Source organism: Tursiops truncatus, chromosome 1 (assembly GCF_011762595.2).
Source record: "Tursiops truncatus isolate mTurTru1 chromosome 1, mTurTru1.mat.Y, whole genome shotgun sequence".
NCBI classification, from domain to species: Eukaryota; Metazoa; Chordata; class Mammalia; order Artiodactyla; family Delphinidae; genus Tursiops; species Tursiops truncatus.
Window position 1 is genome coordinate 148,904,621 of NC_047034.1, and position 11,259 is coordinate 148,915,879.

Below are 11,259 nucleotides of genomic sequence, written 5' to 3' on the forward strand. Positions count from 1 at the left end.
TTGCAATAAATGCTGTTGAAGCAAGAAGGCATGCGTAGAGGGAGTAACTTGACTCCTATCACACAACAGACACAAAAACTCAGTCTTAGACAAAACTATAATGCTTTTAGAAGGTTAACATAAGAGAATATCTGCATTTCACTGAGGTAAGAAAGATATTAAAAGCAGAAAACAGAAGCATTAACCATTGATAAGTTAAACAGCATTAAATGTAAGAACTTCTGTTTATCAAAAGATATCCTCAAAAAAGTAAAAGGCAAGTCAGAGGGGAGACAATACTTGAAATACATATAACAAAGAACTCATACTTAGAATATATAAAGAACTCATACAAATGATAAAAGAAAACCCAATAAAAACATAGGCAAGAGACTTGAACAAACACATGATAAAATAAGAAATACAATTTTCCAATAAACATGAAAAAATCCTTGACCTCATTAGTCATCAGGGAAATGCAAGTTAAAACCACACACCCCCAGACTAGCTATAATTTAAAAGTCAGAAAATACCAGCTGCTGAAGAGGATGTGGAACAACAAAGGTTTACTGGACTTTGTAAAAGTTATAGAGTGTAACCAAAAAATAATGAGCGTAAGTAAGTCATTCAGGCAAACAACATTTATTGAAACCTACCTGTATCAAGTTCTGTGCCAGGAGTGAGACATACAAAGATGTACAAGACAGTTCCTGCCATCAAAAATCTAACAAGACGCAGACCTACTAGAGAATGGACTTGAGGACACGGGGAAGGGGAAGGGTAAGCTGGGACAAAGTGAGAGAGTAGCATGGACATATATACACTACGAAATGTAAAATAGATAGCTACTGGGAAGCAGCCGCATAGCACAGGGAGATCAGCTCGGTGCTTTGTGACCACCTAGAGGGGTGGGATAGGGAGGGTGGGAGGGAGGGAGACACAAGAGGGAAGAGATATGGGGATATATGTATATGTATAGCTGATGCACTTTGTTATACAGCAGAAACTAACACACCATTGTAAAGCAATTATACTCCAATAAAGATGTTTTAAAAAAAAAGAATATAATAAAGAGTGACCTATTTTGTAAAATTTCCACATCCATTAAAAAGTGGATATAATGAATAAATTTATCAAAGAACATATTGTTAGGATTCAATCACAAAAATAATTCATGAAAAAAATAAAATTGAGTAGAAGATTAAAAAATCTAAATATCAGGAACCTCCCACCACCCAGTGCAAGTTGATATGCGCTTTGGTTAAATGTTAAAATATTCTCATGGATTTATCCACCCAAATAGGTTTATAAACTCCCTGAGAGTAGATATCAATGTGTTCTGTTTCCTTGGTAGTCTCCAATGATCCTAGGCAGATAGCTGATCTCACTATGATGCATATCTTTTGAGGGTTCCAGAAGAGACTAGAGGAAGTAAACACAAAAATGTAAAAGTACTAAAGGTTTTCAGCGTAATGCTGGGGTTGGAGAGTGGGGAAGAGGCAATGAGCCACTTAACAACATGAGGTATTATGCTGTGACTTTTACAAATATGGATTCAAACCTTATAACTCTAGAAGCACCTTAAAAGCTTTAATAGAGTGCCCTGGCTTGGACATCAGAAATAAGAATGATGGTAACTAAAAAATTTTTTTCAAGCTTTATTTTGAGTTCAGGTTCAGAGAGGAACATATGGTGACAACACATTCACCAGTCCTATCCAAACACCTGATTTCCAAATCAGAAACAACCTTGGATCAACCTCAACCTCTGCCTGTTTAAACATTCTTGAAAACAATGTAATTGGTCACAAGGATGAAGTCACAGGAGTCACAGGCAAAAGTCACAGATCAATTTGCTAAACTCAGAGAATCATAAACGTTCAAATGACATTATACATTAACTGACTCATTACTCACAAGTCATCCATTACTTGCAAGAGTATTAGCTCTGAGTTTTACAACACTGAGAATTTATAAATGTTAGAATATATGCACATAGGCTTAAACCAAATTCATGATTTAAAACACCTTATTACCTACTTGCTTACACCTCTACTGTACTGAGCATGTTTATGTTGATTTTATCTAAAAGAACATGATAGTGTGAACAGAGATAGCAAAACAGTTTTTGTTTCAGAATTATATGTAACTCAGATATTTCTAAGCCTCTGAGAACCAACTATTTGGATATAGTATATGAAGAAATAGGATACCTGGAACTCTCAAGGACTCTTTGGACAGTTTTAACTCTAAATATTCATCCCTGTTTCAGATTATATATCTCAACATTTGGTTTGTAAAGACACTGCAGACTGAAGGAACAAATTTTCTTCTAGTAAAGGAAGGATAGAGTAGCTCTGAAGAGATAGCATTCTTCCCCAGAAGGTATAAAACCTTGCCTCTGGACAGCTCTGTCTCCTGCCAGCTCATCTAGTCTAAGATAACTAAATTCCACCAAACAACTATGTTGCACTATCTAGTACCATTCCACACACAGGATAGCCCCTTGAGATTCAACAGCATCAGAACAAAACCACAAAATCTGTTTCAATGTAGAAAATATGAATGAGAAGGCCATTTACCTCTAGCCCAGCTAGAAAACTGGACAAAGCAACCTTTTGTTTAGACAACTGATGTCTAAACTGTTGGTGAGATTTGTGCTGCCCTGATGGAGGCACTTTTAATAAAAATAAATAAAATTTAAAAGTACGAAATTACTTTTTACTCAAGGCTGATATCCTGGTTTCCTTTTTCCCATCAGCTTATCTTTGAAGATCTGTTCCCTACCTTACTACAATACATTAAGAAAAATGAGGTAAAGACCTCATGGACAACATGGTGTACATAAAAATCTTTAAATATTCAAGAAGGCTAACCAAAAAATTAGCACAGAGAGAGTGAGAAATTTAAGATGGCAGTTTAAATCAAACCAAGAATAAAATCCAAGTCTCCTGACTTCTCTGGATCTAAGGTAACAACTAAGGTAACAACTTCAGATTTAAGATATCTGCTTTAGAAAGAGTTGGCTGTTATAATTCAGGGCAGACCTTTTGCATAAGTAAGACATATCAGAGACACATCGTCCACAGAGCAATTAGGATTCCTAGCCTATAACTGGTCCATGAAGGCACTAGTGGTTACAAGAACTTTTTCCCTATGGCCACATCAACATTTTTACTGAGAATGAGTTTTCTGATGGGTGATAAGTTTGGAACTGTTGCTGAAACCCTTCTCACAAGTGGGACATTTGTAAGGTCTCTCCCTCAGTATGGGTTCTTTGATGAATGATGATAAATGAGCTCCAACTATAGTTTTTCCTAAAAACTAAGCATTTGTAAGGTCTTTCTCCCATGTGTGCTCTTTTATGCATAAGAAGAAATAAACTACACCTGAAGCTTTTCCCACACTGGGAACAGTGATACATTTTCTCACCTGTGTGGGTCCTCTGATGCACTGCAAGTTAGGAGCTGTGACTAAACCTCTGACCACACTCTGGGTACTCATGGGTCCCCTTACCAGTGCATGTCCTCTGGTGCCAGAGCAAGCTGGAGCCATAGCTGAAGCTTTCCCCACACCCCTGACTCTCTTAGGGCTTCTCGTCAGTGTGAAGGTCCTGGTGGGTGATCAGGCTAGAACTCTTGCTGAAAGTCTTCCCACATTCACAGCACTTGTAAGGCTTCTCCCCGGTGTGTGTCCTCTGATGTGTGATGAGGGCTGAGCTCTGGCTGAAGGAGCACCCACAGTCAGGACATTTATAGGGCTTCTCTCCAGTGTGGGTCCATAGGTGTCTAATAAAATTTGAACTGTTACTGAAACATTTCCCTCCATCTGGGCAATGATAATATTTCTCTCCTGTGTGGATCAGCTGATTCTTAATAAGGTGTGAGCTCTGAGTAAAATTCCTTCCACACTTAGAACATATACACAGCTCTACACAGGACCCTTCATGACTTGCAAATGACCTTAAACTCTCCTCTTCAGGGGTGGACTTTCCCTATTAATGTATCAGAGATGTCATTTCACATTCAATTTCAAAGTCTTTTCTCTGATAACACTGTACAGAAGCTAAAAAGGCACCATCAAGCAACACTTCTTCAAAAATGTTCTCTTCTGTATTGTTTTCCTTCTCACTTCTGTCCTCAAAATCTGTAAGAAGAGAAAATGTAGTTATCTTATTTTTCATTACCTAAGGAAGATCAGGATTAGGATTAAGGGGCCCTAACAGTTTGCATTTTTTAAGGATTTCTGACTTTAGGGTTGTACACACATGAAACCCTAAGATTTAGACTTTTTTTCAGAAATAAAATAGTGGATTTCTTTTCTGATGATAAAAATAACATATGCTTATTGTAAAAAATGCAGATGGTATCAATATAGATTCATTCTATATATGCTATTTGATAATCTACTTTTCCCCTGAACATATAGCAGGCATCTTTCCATGCTTAAAATGTAGTTCTACATCATTTTTTATTTGCATACTGGTATTCTATTATATGGACTAGAATGAAGTGGTTATGAGCATCTCCTTTGGAATCAGACTGTCAAGAATTCAAATCCCAAATTTACCATCTACTAGCAGTGGGACCTTGGGCAAATTATTTAATCTCTGTCAGCCTTAATTGTAACATCTACCATAAATGTGAGAATTAAATGAAATAATGCCTAAAAAGAATTTTCAAAATACCTAATGCATAATAATAGCTTAATAGATGATAAGTACTATCTTTAGAATTATTATTTTATTTTAAATAATGGCCTATTCATTTGGGCACATAGATAGTTTCTAATTTTTCTTTAAAAAACAATGGCACAATACATTCCTTTTATATAGAAAACTTTTCCCATTTGTGTAATTTGGTTTTTTAAGTTTAATCCATGAAATAAAATTCCTGGGTCAATGGATATTGACAACATAGTGTTTCTAACCTCCACCAAAAGTTTCACAACATTAAAACTGAGAGAACTATAACACATAGTGCAGAAGAGAAAGGCTGAGACATAGGAGCCATGCAATGGAGAAATCAGGAAAAGGTGTAGTCTATCTTGTAGAACATTTTTTTTGCACAGGAGAGGTGGAGGGAGAAAGTATAGTAGAAAAGTCAAGAGTATACATAAGCTCTGAAGTCAGTTTAGATTCAAACCTTGGATTGAACCAAACCCTGGATTATATCAGCTGTGTAATCTTGGACAAATAACATTTTTTTAAATCTAAAATTTTTTAAATTGTAATAATATAAATGTCTTAACTGTGAGGAATAAATAATGTATGTGAAGGGTTTTATACATAGCCTAACCCAAATAAGTGCTCAGTAAATGGTTGGTATTGAAAATACCAACTAAATTAGAGAAATGAAAATGAGAAAAAGCAGAGCACAGAAAAAGAACATTTCCCAACTAATGCTTTAAGAAAAACATAACCCTAATATTAAAACTGGATGATAACATGCAAAAACAGAGAACTGTAGACCAATTTCACTTGTGAATATAAATGTAAAATTCCTAAACAAAATAAGAGCAGAAAAACCAAAAATGAGTGGAGTTCTAAAAGAATAATGTCATATCCAAGAAACAGCTAAGTAATGTGGCAAATTTTTAAACTTTCAGTGTCTCAATTTCCTTATGTGTAAAACAACATGGTAATCATACAGTAGGAATTATCTCATAGGGATGTAGTATTGAGTTGAACATAAAGAACAAAGAACACTGACTGGTATATACTAAATGCTTAATAAATGTCAATTATTAATAGTATTATCATCACCACTATACCACCACTGGAATGCAAGGATGGTTCAAATTTAGGTAAAGAGAAAAACCCAAACCTTAATCACTGTTGAAAAATAACTTCATAAAACACAACACCCATTTCTTTTAAAAAAAACTAAGCCATGTAGAATTATAAGTAAACCTGATATGTTTCTGATATACAGAAAATATAATTCTTGAAGGATACAGGGATACCTCTGAGATATTGAGGATTTGGTTTCAGACCACAAAAAAAAAGAAATTATGACGATAAAGTGATTATCACAATAAAGCAAGTCTACATGAATTTTCTGGTTTCCTAATGCATGTGAAAGTTATGTTTACACTATACTGTAGTCTCTTAAGTGTGCAATATAGCATTATGTCAAAAAAAACAATGTACATACCTTTATTTTTTTAACATCTTTATTGGAGTATAATTGCTTTACAATGGTGTGTTAGTTTCTGCTGTATAACAAAGTGCATCAGCTATACATATACATATATCCCCATATCTCCTCCCTCTTGTGTCTCTCTCTCACCCTCCCTATCCCACCCCTGTAGGTGGACACAAAGCACCGAGTTGATCTCCCTGTGCTATGCGGCTGCTTCCCAGTAGCTATCTATTTTACATTTGGTAGTGTATATATGTCCATGCCACTCTCTCACTTTGTCCCAGCTTACCCTTCCCCCTCCCCATATCCTCAAGTCCATTCTCTACATCTACGTCTTTATTCCTGTCCTGCCCCTAGGTTCTTCAGAACCTTTTTTTTTTTTTTTTTTAGATTCCATATATATGTGTTAGCATACGGTATTTGTTTTTCTTTCTGACTTACTTCACTCTGTATGACAGACTCTAGGTCCATCCACCTCACTACAAATAACTCAATTTCATTTCTTTTTATGGCTGAGTAATATTCCATTGTATATATGTGCCACATCTTCTTTATCCATTCATCTGTCGATGGACAATTAGGTTGCTTCCATGTCCTGGTTATTGTAAATAGAGCTGCAATGAACATTGGGGCACATGACTCTTTTTGAATTATGGTTTTCTCAGGGTATATGCCCAGTAGTGGGATTGCTGGGTCATATGGTAGTTCTATTCGTAATTTTTTAAGGAACCTCCATACTGTTCTCCATAGTGGCTATACCAATTTACATTCCCACCAACAGTGTAACAGGGTTCCCTTTCCTCCACACCCTCTCCAGCATTTATTGTTTGTAGATTTTTTCATGATGGCCATTCTGACTGGTGTGAGGTGATACCTCATTGTAGTTTTGATTTGCATTTCTCTAATGATTAGTGATGTTCAGCATCCTTTCATGTGTTTGTTGGCAGTCTGTATATCTTCTTTGGAGAAATGTCTGCTTAGGTCTTCTGCCCATTTTTGGATTGGGTTGTTTGTTTTTTTGATATTGAGCTGCATGAGCTGTTTGTATATTTTGGAGATTAATCCTTCACATTGAATTTTTGTTGAATAGGTATTGAAAGAGTTCTTAGATTTTTAACATGTATCACTCCTGTGCACCAGCATGTCAGGGGATAGATTCCTTACCATGTGTCTTGCTGTGTTCCCTCTTCTCACTTCTTTCCTGTCCTCCTTTGCTTTTTTTAGGGCCAGAGTTTGATCATGCCAGGTCATAGATGAGAGGCAGATCTTATCAGGTAAAACAAGCAGAGCTCAAGAGGAAGTTAAGTTCATATCTCTTTTTTAATTTCTTCAGAGATTTTGGGGTTTCTATTCCATACACATCTCTTATTCTAGCAGAGGCCATGTATTTAACCATCTGTCCATCCATCCATCCATGCGTCCATGTATCCATCCATCCTTCAAACATTTATTAAGAGTTAGGTCACTGGATTTAATTTTGTGGATACAAAGCTGAATAAGCAATTCGGTCCCTTTCACAGACTTTGACTTGTATCAGGACACATCCCAGCCCATCCACCCTTACCCTTCAAATAACTTGGTTCTTAAGTTATTTCACTAGTATAAGGCCTGACATAATCAGGATCAGCCACTTTTAAAAAACAAATTCTGGAGAAAAGTCTCCTGTGACCTTAACTAAGACATTTCAGGTCAGCCTTTTAGGAGAATAGAGGAGGGCTCACTACCCGTAGAGGAGAAATTAAAGAAAGCAAACCTTATTGTTTGCACAATAAATAAAAAAGACATAGAAACCTTCCTTTTAAAAACAGGTTATCTGCAATAAATTAAAGGTGAGATTTACATGAATGCAAAGGCAAACAAGTAACATTATTTTTAAAAAGGACTTAGACCTTGTGAGTAGAACCCAGGGGAGATTGAATGTAACCAAGTATCTGCTATCCACACATGTGGTGGGTGTTTAAGGGACAGGGGAAATAAGGATAGTGGAAATGGTAGTAAGGACAATTTAAAAATTCAGGGGGCCCCATCAGCCCAGGTAGGAATTCCTGGGAAGAACAGAAAAGAAGGGAAGGACCAAGTCACAAAAGGATGTTAGAGGGGCAAGAGGATTCTAGCTCTCCTGAGACCTGGACATAACAAGTACGGCTGCCTTCCTGTGGTGGTCCTTCATTCTCGTAGGGAGGCTGATGCCTGCGGAGCTGGCAGAGCAATAGAGGCGAGGAGGACTGCTCCAGCACTGGACTCCCACAATGGAGGCTGGGTCTGCTGTGCCTGAGGCACCAGACCTTATGAGGTCCTCCTTCTATAGACTGACAGAGCCCAAGACAAGACTCTCCATGTCAAATACTGCTACTCCTCAGGCTCTTTTTCCAGCTCTTCCTGATCCAACTGGACCTTTAGATGCTGGAGCTCCTGGGGATCTCCATCCCCAGGTTGTCTTCTCATCTCTCTCTACACTCTCTGTCTGAGCAATCTCATCACTGCTATAGCTTTAATTATTATTACTTTAGTTATTATAACTTCCCAATCTTCACCAGCCCAGACCTTTCTTCTTCAGCTTCAAAAACAAAATCCAACTGTTTGACCTCCCATTCAAGTGCCTCATAGGCCCTTAACATATCAAAAACTGAAATTGGGACTTCACTGGTGGCGCAGTGGTTAAGACTCCGAGGTCCCAATGCAGGGGGCCCAGGTTCGATCCCTTGTCAGGGAACTAGATCCCACATGCATGCTACAACTAAGAGTTCGCATGCCACAACTAAGGAGCAGGCGAGCCACAAATAAGGAGCCCACAAGCCACAACTAAGGAGCCCGCCTGCTGCAGCTAAGACCCAGTGTAACCAAATAATTAATTAATTAATTAATTATTTAAAAAACTGACATGTTTCCATCAAATCTACCTCTCCCTCTAGTCTTTTTGCTCTTGGTAGATGGTACTCAAGTTGGATATCTAAGAAGCATCCTTAATCCACACCCCTGCCCCCTGCAAATCCCATTAATCACCAAGTTCTAGTGAGTCCACTGCAGCCAACCTCGTTTGAGTCATTGTCATCTCTCCACTGTGCCACTGCAATAACCTCCTAACTGGTCTCCCTGTATCCATTCTTGCTCCACTGCAATCTATTTTCCACATAACAAACCGATCTTCTTAAAACACAAAACTGAATGTCACTTCTTTGCTTAAAACCTTCATTATCTTGTAGTTACCCTTAGGATAAAATATAATTTAGCTCCAGACTACCTCTACCTTCATCTCAAACCATTTTCTCCCTCCTTCCCTATAGTTCAACCATACCAGCATTCTTTTAGTTCCTTGAACATACTATCCTTCTTCCCATCTCAATGCTGTTTCCACTGCCATCTATCCCCTTCCCGTATGCCTGGCTAATGCCTACTTATCTTTCAAGTCTCAACCTCAACTTCATGTAGAAAAGCCTTTTCCTAAAGTGGTAAAACCAGCTTGTATTAGCAAGTCAGTTAGTTGGTCAGTAAAGGAACTGACATTTTGATACTTACCTGCCTGACTCCTGTGTGTCTTACTTCGAAACTCAGGTGGGGAGAAGAGGGGTGTTGCTTTTTGAGCTCCCTCAAAACCCAACAGTATAAGCTCTCATAGCACTCTGTACTTGTTCTTCATAATCAAACCATCCTTACTTACTTGTGAAATTGTTTAATGTCTGTATCTCCTCCTGCACCATAAATTTCACATGGGTATGGGGCATGTCTTTTGATTATCTTTACATCCCTAATGCCTAGCTCAGGGTGGCACTCAAAAATTTGAATGAATACAATGCTGACGTTTTACCTTCATAGAGAAACATATATTACTGATACCAGTTGTACTGACCCCAGGCTTGACTTCCAAAACCCTAACTCCAGTCTGTGAAGAACTCACTCTCCTACCACTAATGGCCATCTTCCTACCACTCCCCTGAGACACATCCTCCACCACTGTCACCACTTATTCACCACCTTCTGGACAATGTTCCTGTATCCAGCTGTGAATTGCCTCTGGCAGCACAGTGAATAGCTGTTCTCTCATGTGCATGTCTGGTCTTAGCCACTGAGGGCAGAGCTTCTGGGAGCTGGCTGAGAGCTTCCTGGAGTCCTTCTCTCTCCTGATAGTGGAACTGTTTATCAGACTGGTAAGAAATCTCAGGGCTGAGGCCATGCCCTGGCAGGATGGATTCATGTTTCCAATTTGAGGTCTCTTCTAATGTCATCATTGGTAGTTTCTCTTATTCCTGGTGGGCCTGGCCTTAAGAGCTCAGGACCATGGTCACCCAGGATTCTGCACTCATCATTCAGTAGACAGATATAGGGCAACAATTCCCTCTCTTCACCCTCAGGCTCTAGAGGATAGTTCCCCCTAAAAGAACCTGGAAAGAGAGACCAACAGGGCCGAATTAAAATGGGAGAAATGTTTCAGAAACAGCCAATCTCAAAGGCCTACAACTCATATAACTATCAATCAGTAAATTTAAGGAAGTTCAACTCCCTTCAATGATGACTTACAGAAATATGTAAAAGACCTTTTTGTGTTTGGCCGGGCCACGTGGCTTGCGGGATCTTAGTTCCCCAACCAGGGATTTAACACAGGCCACGGCAGTGGAAGTGTGGAGCCCTGACCACTGGACCGTCAGGGAATTCCCTCTAAGAGACTTTTTAGAAAGCAAAATCTCATAGGAAGCCAGCAGAAACAAGAGCAGCTAAACACTGTCCCAAGAAGCAGGTAGTCAGAAAAGCTTTAACATCAGAGAGGATCTGAGGGATATCAAAATCAGAATGAGAGGGGGGCAAGGAAGAAAAACATGAAGACTCCAAGCTCTATTTAAAAGGTCCCAATAGGGCTTCCCTGGTGGCGCAGTGGTTGAGAGTCTGCCTGCCGATGCAGGGGACACAGGTTCGTGTCCCGGTCCGGGAAGATCCCATATGCCGCAGAGCGGCTGGGCCCGTGAGCCATGGCCACTGGGCCTGCGCGTCTGGAGCCTGTGCTCTGCAACGGGAGAGGCCACAACAGTGAGAGGCCCGTGTACCACAAAAAAAATAAAATAAAAGACCCCAATAAATTACAGTAGGTTTGTTATTTTTAAGTTATATTTAGGGGCATAAAGAAAAGCATACTATGAAGGCTTTAG